Below are 19,322 nucleotides of genomic sequence, written 5' to 3' on the forward strand. Positions count from 1 at the left end.
CGCCCTTTTAAAATACTCGTTAACAACTTTCAGTTGATACCCATATCTTACAAACAAATTCTAGAGTCAAAAGGCGTCTTCCTATAGAACTTAGGTCCACGCCCTTTTAAAATACTCATTAACACCTTTCATTTGATACCCATATCGTACAAACAAATTGTAGAGTCACCCCTGGTCCACCTTTATGGCGATATCTCGAAAAGGTGTCCACCTATAGAACTGAGGCCCACTCCCTTTTAAAATACTCATTAACACCTTTCATTTGATACCCATATCGTACAAACTAATTCTAGAGTCAGCCCTGTTCCACCTTTATAGCGATATCCCTAAATGGCGTCCATCTATAGAACTAAGGCCCACTCCCTCTTAAAATACTCTTTAATACCTTCCATTTGATACACATGTCATACAAACACATTCCAGGGTTACCCTAGGTTCATTTTCCTACATGGTTTTTTCCCTTATTTTGTCTGCACCGCTCTCAACTGAGTATATAATGTTCGGTTACACCCGAACTTTGCCCTCCTTACTTGTTTTGTTTAAAAATATTGCAGCAGTTGCGTATCCAATCTTATTAATTTTTAATAAATCTCTCAGTAATGGAGACTCCATAAACGCTTGGATAGTAACGTCTATTACCCCGATATTCAAGAGTGGTAATAAAAGCAACGTTGCTAACTACCGCCCTATTTCTAAACTTTCCACCGTCTCGAAATTTTAATTAAGGATAAAACATTCTTCGCAGTAAAGACCTTGATTTCACCTAATCAGCATGGTTTCATGCCTGGCAAATCAACTGTAACTCATCTAGCAGTATTTTCTGAATTCTGTATTTCTTCATTTAATGGGAGGGCACAAGTTGATACTATCTATACCGATTTTTCGAAGGCTTTTGTCGAAGTCAAACATTCATTACTAATAAACTCTAAACTTGCTGGCTTGGGCTTCCATTCTAGTATGCTATCTAGATGGTATTTGTTCACAGTCGTTTACTGCCAGCTCTGGTGTACACCGAGGGATTGTGTTGGGAACCTTATTATTTGTTATCTTTATTAATGACATACGTCATTGTTTCAGTTATGCTGAATTCTTATTGTATGCTGATGACTTGATGATTTTTGCATCAATCACGACTCAATCTGAGTCCACTATGCTTCAAGCTGACCTTGATAACGTAATGGACTCGTGTAGACAGAATCGCTTTTAAATATAAGTAAATGTTTTAGTATTACCTTTGCTAAAACTCTAAATATTCTTCCTGCTTCTTATCATATTGGGGACTCTACGCTGAGGGTTGTTGATGAAATATCAGGTCATGGTGCAGTCTATGATGCAATGTTTCTATTCCACAGTCAGATTAATTATGTCATTGCGAAGTTTTATTCCACGATCGCGCTCATTCGTATTTTCATTTTATTTTCAACGCTAATGCGGTCTAAGCTAGAATATGCTGTATTCATCTGGAGGCCGTACAACATAGACCGACTTGAGCGTGTTCAAAAAATATCTTTGCGATTTGCTCTGCGGTCTTTGCGTTGTCAGGATCCTGTTCCAACATACAGTTCTAGGTATCTTTCGTTGGAAGAGCAATTCTATCACTGACATTTTTATGTCAATGGGACGGTTGACTCGCCCTATCTTTTAGAACGTATACGGTTCAATGTACCATCGCGAACCCTTCGATGGCACGATTTTTTCTGGTTAGATAGATTCAGAACGATTTATGCTTCTAATTAGAATCGATTTACTAGTCGTATTTTTGATGTTGAACGATGAATTTTGAATTGGTTTAGGCTTTGTATGTTCATAGGCTTACGAAAGTGCACGATTCCTTGGTGTTCGTACTTTTCATAAAATTACATATTTTCAGCCACATTAATAGATCATGGCATTGTTAATAAATTCATCACAAACTTAAAAAAAATTGTTCTAAACAGTTATACAGTTCAGTATTTATCCGGTATTTGTAAACTGATTGCTTCCTATTTTTACCACTAAAAGTTTTCGAAACATCGCAAAGAAACAACACAGTTAACGGATGTCATTTCGATTTGGGAGCAAAATAGCAGCAGTTGTCAAAAAATTTGTCAGCCGGGCAAACCTTTCGACGAATTGTAATATAAATATATTTTGAGTTCCAATAAACCTTGGCTCCGAATTTTTTTGAAGATATCTCAAATTTTACTCAATCTGTTATGTTAACGGGCGTTCAGGCTGAAGACTGAGTATAAAAAGTGGGCATAGTTTCCAATCTATTTCATCCATTTTCGCGCTTAACAGTTTCTATCTTAAAATCAATCCTTATACTAATTTTCATTAGGATTGGTGGACGTTTTCTCGCTTTATGGCTATAATAGTGTAACGAATTTACTGCAATTCCTCTTAATTGCAACCTTCTACTAACGTTCGTATAGCTAAACTGTTGAATAAATAACTCCAATATTCAATAATGCAAAATGGCTTTTATTAAAGTACTTCACAATACACTGATACTTCACAACTAATAGCTTGCTTAAATCAAACTGATTGTCGTGCCTATACTTTTGCCGCTTTTATACACTTCGATTGCCTCGTTCCATACTTCTAGGCGTTTCCATAATTAACTTAGTTACTGCTATAAAATTATAACTACAAATGCGCGTGTATAGCTTCTCATATGCGCGTGCATATGTGAGTGATACTTGCATAATTATTGCATACTTTCGGGATTATCTCAGATATATGAATGTGGTTGTGTGTTGCTTCTCCGCTGCGTGTACGTACATATGTGTAGACATAATGATTAATTTGTTTACGTACATACATGTGTGGTAGCTTACTTTATTGTTGTTGTGGCTTTATTTACTTAGTATCAGATTAGTGATGATAGTATCACTTAGTGTTACTAGTATTCGTCACAATAGTTATATAAAAAGATTAAGAAAAAAGTGCAGGGTCACGCCCATTTAAAATATATAAATTGTTATAGTTTGCGACAAGATATCCAATACATGTAATCAGTTAAGAGAGCAGACGACATTACTCAAGCAAATACATGGTTATAGCTAAACAACCAACTGTGAAATACCGAAACGAGAAATATATAAGTAACAATCCGAGACGGTTGTTCGCAAAAATCTATACCCGAAGAGAAATAGACGAACGAGGCAACTGAGAGTATAAAAGTAGCGCAAACTGAGAAATAATTAATCAATTTGATTTTAAAACGTTGTAAGTGAAGTACGAGAGTAATTTAATTGTAAAGTACTGCTACCATATTAGTGTTGTAAATAAAGAACATTTTAAATGAAAATAAAAAAAATACTCAATATTTAAGTTATTTATTTGACAGTTCAGTGATGCGGACTATAAAACAAAATTCGTTATAATATCTTTCACCACATTGGTGTTATAAAGGTCAAAACTTTGTCCAAAATTTAATATTTCATTGCACCAAACTTTCTAAAGTTTTTTCACTAAACAGCCACTTACATTCAAATACCTTAAACAAATAAACACATAAACACTAACAATTTCCACTCAAATACAAACGGACATTTCATTGCATAATTTTAATTCCTACAACTTCCTCAATTCGTATTTTAATTTCCACAGCAATTTCATTTCAAACTTTCAAACTCAAACTTAATATAATAACAGCCAATTGTATTAAGTAAATTAACCCGTTTGAAAAGTGTTAGTCCACTTTTGTTTACTTTATGTACATATAAACCCTTTTCTGACTTCAAGGCTACAAATAACACACCAAACTAAGTTAGTTCTTATTTAACTTTAGTCAACTTTCATATAAAATCCCGCGCACCTGTAAATTTGCCTTAAATATTTTTGTGAATTTGAAATTGTATTGCCTCGGTTTTCATTTCAATTGCATATCCGTTTGAAAAAAATTACTTTTCATAGTCAAAACTTTTTGAAATGTTAAAATCGCTTAGTAGCAAAGTATAAATGGCGCATAATTTAAATTACTTCCTGCTATGGCCAGGCCAAAAAAGTTGAAATGTACTAAGTTCAACGTTAGATCGAAATGTCGGCAAGGGCAGGCTACGAAGTGTATGTAGTTTTATTGTAGTCTACTTTTAGGCGCCCAGCTACTGTACTGCCTTTAGCCGTTGTTTTTGTTGTTTGCGCTTTTGCAGCAACGATTTCTATCAAATTCTTCACATTGTTTTTGATGTTATTAAGTATTTTTTATTGCTATTGCTGTTGTTGTTAATGTTTTTGCAATTTTCGTTGTTAATTTCTTATGATAGACGTACAAATGTTGTAGCTCCTTCCTTGCTCTAGATTATGACAACTTTCATTTCCGGCAATGCTTTTCGTGCATCGTTCAAAGAGGCGCGCGGTAACAAAAACACTGTTAAACAAAAGAAAAAGGGAAAAATTCAAGAAATGCATTTTCATTAAGCGCAACGTCATTGAATGTCATCGCTCTAATGATTGTCATAATTCTTTGAAAATTTTGTCTAAGCTTCGGTTTCTCTTTGTATGTAAGTAGGTCGGTCACTCTATGTAATAAATGTCTAGTAAATTCTATTACATACATTCCATCATCATTATGATTATCGTTCTAGTAAACATAGTTTCGATCATTAGTTGCATTCTTTCAGTCGCAGGCATTCTTGTGTACGATAATTCTGGGTTACTCAGGTAATTTATAGCCTTCTTTTTAACTTTGTGTAATAATCATCAGCGTTATCTTCATTGCCATCGTCATCGCCATTGTCATTATAAACTATTCATGCCAAACAATTTACTTTCACTGAAATTCTAAAGTTTGTAGTATTTGTTTTACCGCGCTAGGCTCTTGCCTTCTCCGTTCGTAATATCATCTTTCTTCTAGTGATGCTAAAAAATTTAAAATTTTAGCGATTTTCGGTATTTACAGTTAAAATTGGGTACACCCGAAAACCTTATAGTAACATCCAAAAGAAATATCGTGGTTTAGTTCGCAAATTGTTTAATAATAAAATAATTTTAAACCCCTTTTTTACTATTTTGAAGGGAAAATTGCGTAAAATGAATCCGAATTTCCAAAAAAAAAATTGTATGAGTATAAATATGTACACACTCTCTTTCTCTTCACCTCCTTCTCCACTCTTTGCTTTTAAATTTCGCTGTTACTCTGCTCTCACCACTGCTTGCACCTTCTCTCTTTTTCTCTGTTGCTGCCCCTTTCGCTGTAGAACTTTTCTACATCTCCCGCATCATCGCTAAATTTTTAATTTGCTCTATCCGCCCGTAACAGTGCTCTCCCTCCATCTCTTGATCCTCCATCATCTTGATCTACCAAACTGTCATATTTAATCTAAGCACAACTTAAAGAAAATAACCCATACTTGGCACCAATTTTGGGAAAAAGGCTTTCCACTTTAAATCCCACTTTCCTTTCTCTTCGCCTTCCTCACTCTATACCTTTAACTCTTCCTTTCAAAACCCTTTACTTCGTATTTTACCTCTATATCCACTTCTTCCTCTATTTTTGACTCTTTCTATGCCTCTCTGCACTGTCTTCGTTTTGAACATCTCCTTCCTCATCCTGAAAAATAAATACGATTATTTCGAAGAGCTTCTCACATGGCCCAAATTCCGGAATTATGTCTTGTAGTTTCACGTGCGCCTAAAACAATACTACAAAATAGTAGCACTGCAAAAATAGGCCACCTCTATGCTCGAGAAGCAAACAACATTTCACCAAGCGATAGCTGACTATCAACATCTAATAACTTACCATTTTAATTCTCGAAACTAAACTGCTATGCAACTGCTGCCGTCCCAAATGCATGCGCCGATACTACTACCATTGGCAACACGCTATCTTTACGCCACGACTACAGAAGCAAGTCATATGCACCGTAAACAAACCCGAACCGAAATCGGTAAACGGTCTCTTATCGAAAAACCATTAGTGAGGAGTTATCGGCTTTTTATAGCCGGCTTCTAGGCGTGTTATCCAGTTCTTTTCGACGGGTTAACAGTAAAAGGTAGATATTATAGGCTTGTTATTGGTATCGACCAGCTATATACGAGTTATCGATTCGTTAATGAAGTTTGGAAAATTTTTTATCGATAGCAAACGCTAACGATTAATTATCTATTTTTTAGCGATTGGTTATCGATTTTTCATCGATAAGTTAAAGTTCTTTATCGATTTCTTATCAATTTCTTATCGAAAATATATTGGTTTGTTATTGAAAAGTTATCGATCTGTTATTGAATCAGTTTGGTATCAAGTATATACCGATAACACTTCAAAAAGAACACCAAGGGTTCAGTCAACATTATGAAAAGGTCCTATACGAAACCCGAAGAAGTCCATTAAAAAAACACAGAAAGACATTATATTTCCATAATTTCATTGCCGATTGGCGGCCACCGTGATGTGATGGTAGCGTGCCCCGCCTACCACACCGACGATCCTGGGTTCACGCCCGGGGAAAACAACATCAAAATCTAAGAAAAAAGTTTTTTCAATTAGAAGAAAATTTTTCTAAGCGGGGTCGTCCCTCGGCAGTGTTGGACAAGCGCTCCGAGTGTATTTCTGCCATGAAAAGCTCTCAGTGAAGTCTCATCTGCCTTGCAGATGCCGTTCGTAGTCGGTATTAAATAAGTAGATCCCGTCCTGCCAATTTGTAGGAAAAAATAAAAGCAGTACGATGCAAATTGGAAGAAAAGCTCGGCCAAAAATCTCTTCGGAGGTTATCGCGCCCTATTTTTTTTCTTGCCTGTTTCGCATATTTCAATCTGTTTCAAATCTGTATATCTCAGGAGGTATTTCGAAACCTCCCTATTTCCTTAGAATAATTCCGCTACAAAGTCGGTTTTGCATATCCATCCGTCGCATAAGAAATCTACCCCGAATTAGATACACACACACACACGAAGCACATTCGGTAAGGCTGCCTTTTTTCGTGTCATTTGAACTTTCTATTCACAAAATTTCTAATTGCAAACCTTCTACGGCTGTCTTTTCCGTTCGTATTTCCGTTGCCTTAAGACAGCGCTACAGCGCATTGTCAAAGTAAACCCCGTCACCCGCTGCACCACGGGTAGTCTACGCTTCACGACCATTGCCAAGTTTTGTCAAGCAATTCAGTTACAGGGTTCTTGCCTACGAAACAACCATAACTACTACCTGTTTCCTTCCCGCCTATTTCCCTTGTTTTATACGCTCAATTCACTTGCAGCACTGCGCTATTTATTTCTTAAATTGTTTTCTCTACTTTATTTCGACTACATGATATTTGTTTGTATTACCATTTTGCCAAACGCTGTTGAAGGCGTCTTGCGCAAAAGAGTCTTTTAGTACATATACAATTTCAAACTTTTCCATTGCTTTTATTTACGTATCCACAATGGAACCAAAAATGTTTTAAAAGTTGATATTACCACTTATAAAGATGTGGGTGTGAAGTTGTGGGTGTATGAGTGAGTTGGTGGCGTACTTTGAAAATGTGGAAAGTGTAATGTAATGTAAGTGAGTGTGAATGTGAACGTGTTGCTATGCTGCTTGCTCAGTGATCGATCTTCTCTCTTCCGCTCTGCTTGCCACATGCATTCGCTTGTGGCAAGTTGTGACATTTGCATTGTTTGTTTAATAGCCGTCTCAGTGTGTCGAGCAGCGGAAGACGTGTTGTAAGAACTTGGTGTAAAGTTGCAAATTTTATGATACGTACTGATGCTGGAAGCAGATGCGATGTGAATGTGAAAAAATAAGCTATTTAATGCCGCTAAACTTGTTGAGAAGAAACTTTTTGTAGTTCATAAACTATTTATTTTCTTTACAAATTCAATTTTCAGTTGTATTTAAGGTTTAACATCACTCAGCACAACTAAAGGTAGTTTCCCGAACTATCTAGGAAAGAGAGGCGCTCTTTATGTAATACGGAAAAACAAAAGGCTTAAGGTAAAAAGTAGGCAAACTTATGGGCCGAATCGTATGAAATCAACCAAAATATATTGGCAATAAATTTTATAAGTTTTTTTTTCAATTCAGTGTGCGTGTCTCTCTTGTCTTCACTCCTCTCAAATAACTAATATAAAAAATTATGGGGTAAGACGTTTTTTTAATTTTTCAGTTAAATTAAGTGAATCTTCTAAAAACTCTGGCAACTCTATTCAATACTGTTTTAACGCCAACCTAGAAATTAGAGTTCTCAGATCTCGCTTTAGGTGATAAGTTCGTTTCTGTTTTTTTTTTCTCCTTTTTTAAAGGAGAGGATTCACTCGCCTTGCTTTCTTCTCAAGTGGGCGTGGTTGTAGTCCGATTTCGTTCATTTTAAATAGCGATCTGAGATGAGCGCCCAGGAACCCACTACCAAATTTCATCAAGATACTTCAAATTTTACTCAAGTTATCGTGTTTACAGACGGACGGACAGACCGGCGGACGGACGGACGGACATGGCTAAATGAATTTCTTTTTTCACCCAGATAATTTTGATATATAGAAGTCTATATCTATCTCGATTAGTTTATGCCGTTACGGATTACCGTTATGCGAACAAAGTTAATATACTCTTGAGCTCTGCTCAGCTGAGTATAAAAATACATATATTTTTTAGGGAAATGACGCTAGTTTAACTATTTGATTACAAAGTTCATATAATTTTCCAATCACAGTCACACCGATTATATACGTGACTGAATAGTGATCGAAGACCAACTAATCTATATTGCAGTTCATAATCACGCTAACCAATAATCGCAAATACCAGGAACAATTGCCTGTGGTGATCAAGATCAATTAATTCAATATTTAGGTTGCGATCATGTAATAGAAGAGGATGCAATACAAACGAAGTCGTTTTCGTAGCCGAATAAGCGTCACAAATCACAGGTTTATTGGTTCACTGCATTGCGCCTGTAACATGAGCTGTGATTGAGCCTGTAATTGCGATTATTAGTTAATGTGTTGCGAACGAGAAGGACATACTGCTACAGCCAGTCACTGTTATTTTTTCGAAGCTGTCGCTGCGACTAACTGTGATTTACGAAACCGGATTATTTCAAGTTCTGGTTTTGAATCTTTACATTTCCATGGAGATAATAACGTAAGAAACCGTGTCCGGTAAGCAATTGGATAAAATAAAAGTTGACTTTTCCTTGTGGTCAGTTCCACCATGTACTCGGCTTAGGAATATGTTCTCCTGTCGAATCTCTTGTCCTCGCGCTGTACGATAACAGCATCTCTACTCAACTGAAAATAACTGTCGCAGTTTACTTTTCTTTCCTTAACGAGAAGGTATATCCGAGGTTGATACAAGCAGCTTCCTAGTGCATAACCATCTAGCCATAAATCTACTTAGATTCACTTTTGTATGCGCAGCCTTTGCGTTTTCTCCTCGGATGTGCTTCGGGAAGCTAAGATTTCTGTCTGGTTTCACGCCGCGATATGTTGTTGAAGTGCGTGTTTTTTTTTTTGCTGGTCGCAAATCGTTATGATAATGTTAATTGAGATTCGCCTTTTGCTGCTGTCACGGGAAGACCGTGATCAGTCCTCATCACCTGATTTAGTTTAAGCTGCTTTTGTGCTCGCAGTTTTGTGCTTTTATAACACCGGCCGCATCGTCCATGAAAACAACAAGAAATTAATTTCTGACATGTTCAATCGGAAAGGACTGTCGTAAGTAATCGGGACATCACATTTCTTTGAGCGTGGGTGGTTTTGTACGATAGATACCGGTCTCTCAGGTAGCGCCTTAGAATTTCTAGCAGGAATTAAAGATACCCTGAAGATGCGCTCTAATACCTCAAGCATGTCGTCTCACCTGGCTTAGTTAAACGAGTTCTGCACATCCATCGTTACCAACAAGAATATCAGTCTAGCTCGGTGCGGCGTTGTCTCGCCTACCCGTTGTGAAGTGACCTCCGCGAAAGCTAATCTGTCGATTATATAGTCCTCCCCTACCCTCTATTGCTCTCGTGCGTTACTGCAATGTCTATCGTACATACATAGTCGTCGCAAATACAATGGAGACTTGCGGTCTCCTTTGCCCTTCGAATTAAGAACTAGCTGTGCTGTCTTCCATTTGGTAGTCAAAATTATTGCTATTTTCGATTTTTAATTTTGAGATTAATTTGCATGCCCCTTGCTACACCGAAGATCCTGGGTTGGAGCTCCGAGAAACTAAACATCGAAATATTGGAAATAAGTTTAGAAGTAAAAGTTTTTCTAAGCTGGGTCGCCCCTCGCCAGTGATTTGCAAAACTTCGAGTGTATTTCTGCGATGAAAAGCCTCACAGCGAAAAATCATCTGCCTTGCAGTTGACATTTGGAGCAGACGTAAAATATGTAGGCCCGTTCCGCCAATCGGCGGGAAAATATAAAAGGAACATGACGCAAATTGGAAGAGAGCTCGACCTAAAATCTCTTTGGAGGTTATCGCGCCTTGTATTTATTTATATTTTATTTTCTTCATCTTTATTGCTTTCATTCGACTTATTATTCTTAAAGAATATCCGAAAATGCTTTCCAAATATCAAGCTTAAACCGCTTTAAGCTTCCACATAACCTATCAGATAATAACATAACCATCTTGACGCATTCCAACGACACTAACGCGCGCAAAACAGTAAAAGAAATCTAGCATACAAATAGCCATTCCGATACATCACATTATACCTAAGCATTCCACCAGATAACGGCCGACATATAAGCCCCGTTTACATCATGCAAATAAGCAACAAAACATTGCACAGTCAACCCAATACAACGCAAACCAAAGCAAAAAAGCAAAACAGAACAAATAAACTGGCAAACAGGATTTCCGAGTTGTAAATTAATTCAGCTGAAGACAGTTGACAAGACAAAGAGACAGTTGCAAAGAATAGCTAAGTTAAGAACCACAAAACTATATCCTCAGCCAACAGCGGGCTTGTGACAGGTAAAGTACCCTCCTAGGATATCAAAAGACACAGTGACAACAAAAAGTGTGAAGATACTTGAAGTTGTATCTTTTAAACCAGTCACAGTCACTTAGTGCGTGCACTATCAGGGGGCTAACCAAAACAACCAACCAAGCTAATTTGTCAATCACTTTTCCAATTACGTACTCTCTGGCATAGTTTATGTTTGTACGAATGAAAATCACCGCAGCTGTGAATTATAGTTCGCACTAAATATGAATACTTATATAAAAGTAAGTAGAAATTGCATGCTTTTGCTTTCATCTCAAGAAAATCCAAAGGAGAATGGATGTATAATGTGATATGTCGCAAGTCATAACAGCCTAAGTCTAAAATCACGCACACGGAGGAGTTGTACAAAATGCTTCAAATCTGGAATATAAAAGTCAAATGTCCACAAATAGTATCATTCAAAAATCACGTATAAACTGTTATACATTTTTAAAGTCAACGAGTAAGAAAGGCTATGTTCGCGTGTAACCGAAAATTACATACTCAGTTGAGGGCTTTGGACACAAAATAAGGGAAAATGACCATGTAAAAAAACGAACCTACGGTAAGCCTGGAATGTGTTTGTATGACATGGTATCAAATAAAAGGTGTTAATGAGTATTTTAAAGGGAGTGGGCCTTAGTTCTATAGGTGGACGCCTTTTCGAGATATCAACATAAAGGTGGACCAGGGGTGACTCTATAATGTGTTTGTACGATATGGGTATCAAATTAAAGGTATTAATGAGGATTTTAAAAGGGAGTAGCACATAGTTGTATATGTGAAGGCGTTTTAGAGATATCGACCAAAATGTGGACCAGAGTGACCCAGAACATCATCTGTCGGGCACCGCTAATTTATTTATATATATAATACCAAGAACAGTATTCCTGCCAAGATTGCAAGGGCTTTTGATTTCGCCCTGCAGAACCTTTTCATTTTCTTCTACTTAATATGATAGGTGTCACGCCCATTTTACAAAGTTTTTCTTAAGTCATATTTTGCGTCAAAAACCAATCCAATCGCAATGTTTCATCCCTTTTTCGCATTTGGTAAAGAATTATGGCATTTTTCGAAATTTTAGATATCGAAAAAGTGGGCGTGGTCATAGTCGGATTTCGCCCGTTTTTAATACCAAGATAAAGTGAGTTCAGATAACTACGTGAACTAAGCTTACTAAATATATGTAGATTTTTGCTCAAGTTATCGTGATAACGGCCGAGCGGAAAGGCAGACGGTCGACTGTGTATAAAAACTGGGCGTGGCTTCAACCGATTTTGCCCATTTTCACAGCAAGTAGTTATCGTCATAGAAGCTATGCCCCTACCAAATTTTACAAGTATTGGTCAATTTTTGTCCGACTTATGGCATTAAAAGTATTGCAGACAAATTAAATGAAAAAGGGTCACGCCCATTTTGAAATTTTCTTTTATTTTTATATATTGTTGCACCATATCATTAATGGGGTTGAATGTTGACATAATTTAGTTATATACTGTAAATATATTCAATTTTTTGATAAAATTTTACTTTAAAACTTTTTTTTAAAGAGTGGGCGTGTTCGTCATCCGATTTTGCAAATTTTTTTTAGCACACATATAGCAATAGGAGTAACGTTCCTGCCAAATTTCATCATGATATCTTCAACGACTGCCAAATTAAAGCTTGCAAAATTTTTAAATCACCTTCTTTTAAAAGTGGGCCGTGCCACGCCCGTTGTCCAAAATTTTACTAATTTTATATTCTGCGTCATAAGGTCAACGCACCTACCAAGTTTCATCGCTTTATCCGTCTTTGGTAATGAATTATCGCACTTTTTCGTTTTTTCGAAATTTTCGATATCGAAAATGTGGGCGTGGTTATAGTCCGATTTCGTTCAATTTAAATAGCGATCTGAGATGAATGCCCAGGAACTTACAGACCAAATTTCATTAACTTCAAAATTTACTCAAGTTATCGTGTTTACGGAAGGACGGACATGGTTAAATGAACTTCTTTTTTCGCCCAGATCATTTTGATAAAAAGAAGTCTATATCTATCTCGATTAGTTTATGCCGTTACGGGGTACCGTTATGCGAACAAAGTTAATATACTCTGTGAGCTCTGCTCAGCTGAGTATAAAGAGTGGGCGTAGTTATCATATCCAATATCGCTCATTTTCAGCGCCAATCTATTCTGGGTCCAGATAAGCTCGTGTACTAAATTTGAATATTTACTCAAGTTATCGTGTTAACGGACAGACGGGCGGACGGACGGACATGGCTCAACCAAATTTTTTTTTCGATACTGTTGATTTTGATATATGGAAGTCATGGAAGTCTATATCTATCTCGATTGCTTTATACCTGTACAACCAACCGTTATCCAATCAAAATTATAATACCCTGTGTAGAAGTACAGCTGGGTATAAAAATCGTTAGGTGTAAAATGCTAACAAAAATTTATTTTGCTAATCAACCTCTCCCAATTAGGCAATTATGACCTTTAACGGAAGATTTCAGTAGACGCCTCTTATGCTTGAAAAAATTTAGTCGTGGTTTTAAAAGATCTGTCAATGTAGAGTTTCTATGTTTAATCAAACGCACTGAGTTTCAAAGTTCTCATCACACAAACAACTCCATGCAACAAGACTGCTCCAAACTTTTCCGATATGGATAAAAGCAGACCAAACCCGCAACAATTGAATACATCTCTAGAGAAGATATGTCTAATAAGCGCCCACAGCGCTGGTGAGCTTAAGTTATCAGTGGAATAAGACTGCGCACAAGGGTAGAAATAATTCAAACCCAATCAAACATACATAGCAAGGTTGGGTTTAAACTGGCGTGCACATAACGGGTTCTAGCTGAGCTAATAAAACGCCACTCAACTTTGAGAGTACAGCAACGTAACCCGAACAGGTACTGAGTTTTGTGTTCAAACAACCTTTTAACGGTAGGAGATTTTATGTGGTTAACGTCTCGCACTGACTTTAAGGCTTTTGATGCTTCCCCTTTCACTTGATGGAATTGTTTTTGAACAGCTAATTTTTTAAAACCGATTTTTTGCAACTCTTTCTACTGTTGGGGAAGCCAGAGCTTTTTGTTAATCTTTCGAAAGAAGTTATTCTTCTTCAACCGGTTGGCCTTTGGACCAGTTACTCTTTTTGTTATTATTCTTAAATGTGAACTGTAGTCTTTTTTCCAGCCTGTAATCTTTTAAAACGATTTATCTATTCTGGAACGATTTACGTTTTTTGAACCGACTAAGTAGAGATTGTATACAACTATTTTGAAACTGTTTTTTCTAAACCGGTTACTTTCCTGGAATCAGTAACTTTTTGAAAACTTCTTACTTTTTGATCCTGTTACCTTATTAGAACTTCTATATTTTTCGAGCTGGTAACTATCCAGAATGTTAGCGTAAGCGTATTCTTTGGAAGTTGTATGCGGAATACAGCACGTAAGTGTAAGTGTGGATACCATACCAAACGTAATGTGTGATTCTACCCGTTGTAAAGCTGATAGCAGAGAAATAGCTTAGTAACGGTTTGTTCCCGAAGAGTTATCGATTGTTATACATTGCTCATCTGTTTGTTATAGGTGTGTTATCCGAGACGTAGACGTGTTATCGATTCGTTTTCGAAGTGTTATAAGTTTGCTATCGATAACAATAGCTTTAGAAGAATTATCAATATTTTATCAACAAATCATAGGTTTTTGTCGAAAAGTTATCGATTTGTTATCGAAAATTTAAAAAATATGTATCGAAAAGTTACAGATAAAAAATAAATAAATAAATGTAAGGCGCGATAACCTCCGAAGAGATTTTAGGTCGATCTTCTTTCTCTTCCAATTTGCGTCGTGCTTCTTTTTAATTTTTCCTACAAATTGGCGGGAAAGGACCTAGTTGTTTTATATAGCGACTCCGAACGGCATCTGCGAGGCAGATGAGTTTTCACTCTGAGAGCTTTTCATGGCAGAAATACACTCGGAGTGCTTGCCAAACACTGCCGAGGGGCGACCCCGCTTAGAAAAATTGTCTTCTAATTGAAACACCTTATTTCTAAAATGTTGATTTTGCTTTGCTCGGGGTTTGAACCCAGGGCATTCGGTGCGGTAGGTGAAGCAAGCTACCATCACACCACGATGGCCGCCGTTACAGATATATTATCAAAAATTCATCAAGTTTTTATCGGATTATTACCAGTTTTTTTATACGCGTTTTATCGATTTGTTATCGAAAAGTTATACATTTTTTCATCAAAAAGTTTTCGATTGTTAGATCCAGCGTGCCAAGAATGGAACTGCAATACAATATTTATTACGGTAGCTGCAATGGATGGCGATGGAACATTTATATAGCCAGAGTAGAAAGAAATTCTTTAAAAACATAATTAAGTGCTTCGCAAAGTTTAAATAAATAAGGACACGTAAGCAAACCAACAGAATGCCTCATTATCACTTCGCTTTTTCTCTTCCTCATCCGCTTTCTTGTTACCTAGACTCACAAGAATATTTCTTATACAACAGCTAAAATATATTTCCCTGAAATATGTATTTGTTAGATTTAATAAATTTAACTGTTTCATTTGTTTTTGGCCGCTACATAAATTAAATCTGTTTAAAAATACGACCCAAAATGAAAATTTATTATCCTTCAACCCTTTGTTGAATTCGTATTATGTTCATGGCTACATTTTCCACTGTACCCACTTCATAACGCACTCTTCAACTAAATGCCCTACCATTGTTGGTAACCAAACCGCCAACTCCTAAAAGGGGACCACCCCAACTGAATTGGTGAGAAAACTGAGATTTTTACGAATTTTTGTGCATTTGTTTGTGGCAAAAAATTTACACTAAATGTGTTGGTCATTTGACGCGGGTTATAATTTTTTTTTTTTTTTTGTTTGTTTTTCCCACGCAAACACTAATACCACAAAAAGTTGGTAGCAATTAAAAAGAAACCCGATTATATCCTCATTCATTAATTTGGTGCTTAAAATGTTTCTAAGAATTGCGTTGAAAATTTAAAGAAAAAAAATTTTTTTTTTTGGATTTGTATAAAAATAAATAAAAATGTATTTAAATAAATATGATTTCAAGGCTAAATGTAACTGTCTATTTAGAAAACTAAAGGCGGCGACCGCGGTGGTGAGGTGGTAGCGTGCTTCGCCTACCACACTAAAGGTCCTGGGTTCACGCCCCGGGCGAAGCAACATCAAAATTTTAGAAAAAAAAAATTGTCACTTAGAAGACATTTTTTCTAAGCGGGATCGCCCCTCTGCATTGATTAGGCAAGCACTCGGACTGCATTTCTGCCGTGAAAAGCTTCTCAGTGAAAACCCATCTACCTTGCAGATGCCGTTCGGAATCGGCATAAAAGAAGCAGGTCCCGTCCTGCCAATTTGTAGGAAAAATTAAAAGGAGCACGACGCAAATTGAAAGAAATGCTCGGCCTAAAATCTCTTCTGAGGCTATCGCGCTTTACACTTATTTATTAAATAAAGTTATGGTAAACAAGAAAGGTACCGTAAAGATTCTGATTCTTATGCTATTCGTGAAATGATTCAATCTTTTTTAAGTACAATGAGATTAGCAGAGTGAGGTGCTGAATCGATTTAGACACGTTCATCTGTCCGTTTATCCGTTTAAACGCGAACTAATCTCGCAATTTTCAATATATCTCGGTGAAATGTGGTATGAGTTTTCGAGACCCTCTAATCCTTTGTCGGATCCGATGTGATCGGCCTACTAAAACATAAGTTCAATACAACCGATTGGTCATATAAGAGGATTCCGTTATGGCAGACGTATAACACGAGAAATGGAAGAGAATTATGAAAGAAAGTGGACTAGTGGAGATGAAGAGCGAAAGCAATGGAACGAAAGGTTTGGATGGATAAAAAAGTAGGGTAAAGGAAGATATTGGGTTAGTGGAAAAGAGAGAGTGAAACCAATGGGAGCTAAAAAACTAATGGGGTAATTGCAGAAATATGGGCAAGGAATGAAGAAAAGGCGAAAGAGGGATAGGAAGATCGATGTCCTCCCACCCCCGGAAAATACGAGGCAGCAATAAAAAGAGAGTAAGAAGATGGAAGAAGATAAGAGGGGCAGTAATGCTGAGAGTAAAAGTAAGGAGATAGTGGAAATTTTAAAGAAGTGGGAAAAAGGGCAGAAGTGACGTTTATTCTGATGTGAGTGGATATGCTCTAGCAGGCGTTTTGTCACATTTGTTTAATAGAGAGGAGAAGGTAATTTCCTCACAATTCGTTTGGTAACGTCATCGCGTCAAGTTCGTTTTTCCCCACAGCTCAACCGCGTTCTATAAAATGACGCTATTCATGTAGTTGAGAATAAAATGGTGGATTGTGCGGGAATCGAAATGACAAAAAATTAAGTTACGCATAAAGTATTCAAAACCATGCAAGCAATATTTGAAAAACTGAAAAATTTATCGTACTTGGAGTAAACCATTAAATCGGATTGCATCTAAATATATAGTAGCCTCAATTACGCAGGAACCTACGCACATGATTCTGGCCTTAGTGTATTACCTGTGTGTTGGTGGAGCAACTGTACAGCAATCTAAAGACATCAGACTTCTGAAAGATTTCACAAAATAAGAATTCGTTATGGCGCTATAGCTTCTAAGTAAGCGGGGCCAAGGTAGTCTTTCATTCAAAAAAATGAATGGAGGCAACTTAAAACTACATACAAACAAACAAACAAGGTAGTTTCCTACTATAATATATCAATTGGAAATCGAAAGAGGAAGCTATGGCGTTGGTAGAGTGAGTTAAACATTTTCACAAGTATCTCTATGGGCAGCAATTTCGCGTATGGATAGAATATGCAATTCTGAATGGTTCCTGCCGCCTGAAAGGTCTACCCCAGCGGGTCAGGGGATCAGAATATACCCGCGGTAGGTATGCCTGTCATAAGAGGCGACTAAAATACCAGATTCAAGGGGCTGTGTAGCGCAACCCTTCAGGTTGCCAGCGCAATATATAGCTTCTCCAAACCCAATTGTCAACCTCACCTATCCGCGGCGAATCCCGTTTCACTAACAGACGAGGCTCTAGCGACCCCAAGCTCCTCATGGACTTGGGGGTGGGGAGGGAGGGAATGGCCTGAAGGTTTAATGTGGCCACATAAATCGTTCCCGAGATGGTCGGGCTAGCACTTTAATGGTGCTATGGTACCGGAGCGTACCGGATCTGTATCTGGCAAAGGACCATCACATCGATAACACTCCCCAAAGTCTTCGGGGAGCAACCTTATCGCTACAACAGCAACAACAACAACTGGCATTGTAGAAAGAGCGGCTTCAAAGTAAAGACTTTACCATTGAGCTTTGCAGAGGTAGTACCAAAGAAAAATGCGTGTCACGAAGACCATATGATTCGGAATGCACACACTGTTTGAAGTCTGAGATCGAAGAAGACATAGATGTCTGGCTGATGACAGTAACGTGTTGGGATGAATGGGACATGCACCAACTATGAAATTCTCAGCAAAAAGACGCCGATCTGGCACATGTCATACAAGGGCTCGAGCGAAAGGAATAATCTAATAAGTTAATTTATATTTCGAACAGTTTTCTATTGACATACGATTTCTTGATGATGGGGAGTGAGGATGGGCAATGTATGAGAAAAATCAAAGTTGTCCCAAGGTAAAGGATGTCCGAAGTTCTCTATAAATTACACAACGGCCCAAGTAGATATCATCTTAGAATCACGAAGACTTTGAAGAATATAAAGCAAAGTTTATATTGGCTTGATTGCCGATAGTAGGTGGATTTCCAACTGCAAAGTTTGCATCAAAGCAAAAGGGCCCAAATCCCATTTTTCTGATCGGGGCGATTAGACTTGGGTGAAGGGCAGTGTGGCAAATATTATCAACCTCGACACGTCATTATGTTGCTAGTATGCAAATGCAACATAACAACAACAACGCTGTAGTTTTTATATAGAACATCACCACAACGTGCGCTTTTGGCGCCGAAGTTATTTGTGTGAACACAGCAAATACGAACACAGTCAGCTTGAGATAACGTTATGGTCCAAAAGTCTAGACCCCGAGAGAAAATAATGATTCACCAACTGAGTCGTATATATGCAGTGCAGCTTAAGGACTGACGAATCACATATCAAACTTTTTGATTAAAAGAACTTTGGAGTTTATTTATTTGAGAGCTCAGTGATTCGAACCGATTACAGAAGCTTAAGAATAATCAAGATTTCTTAAAATCCGTCACAATATCAAATAAATTAATTGCAACCAATTGTAGTTTTTGTAGCGATAAGGACACTTCTCGAAGGTTTTCGGGAGTGTTAACGATGTTAGTGTTCCTTTGCGGGATACAGATCCGGTACGTTCCGATAACAAGCACCATTAAGGTACTAGCCCGACCATCCCGGGAACGATTTAAAACATTACA

General features: G+C 37.3%; 1 protein-coding gene across 3 annotated transcripts in view; it reads right to left on the bottom strand.

Annotated features, from left to right (window-relative positions):
• dpr3 (defective proboscis extension response 3) overlaps positions 1–19,322 on the bottom strand; it is a 663,598-nt gene that overhangs the window by 267,088 nt on the left and 377,188 nt on the right. The window contains exon 1 of one of the 3 annotated variants that reach the window (XM_067768747.1): positions 3,803–3,913. The exons of the other annotated variants lie outside the window; for them this stretch is intronic. The gene's annotated coding sequence lies outside the window, so the exon portion shown is untranslated. Of the gene's footprint in view, positions 1–3,802; positions 3,914–19,322 lie in introns of those variants that run through there. 3 annotated transcript variants of the gene reach the window in all.

This window comes from Eurosta solidaginis, chromosome 2 (genome assembly GCF_040869045.1).
Source record: "Eurosta solidaginis isolate ZX-2024a chromosome 2, ASM4086904v1, whole genome shotgun sequence".
Taxonomy (NCBI): Eukaryota; Metazoa; Arthropoda; class Insecta; order Diptera; family Tephritidae; genus Eurosta; species Eurosta solidaginis.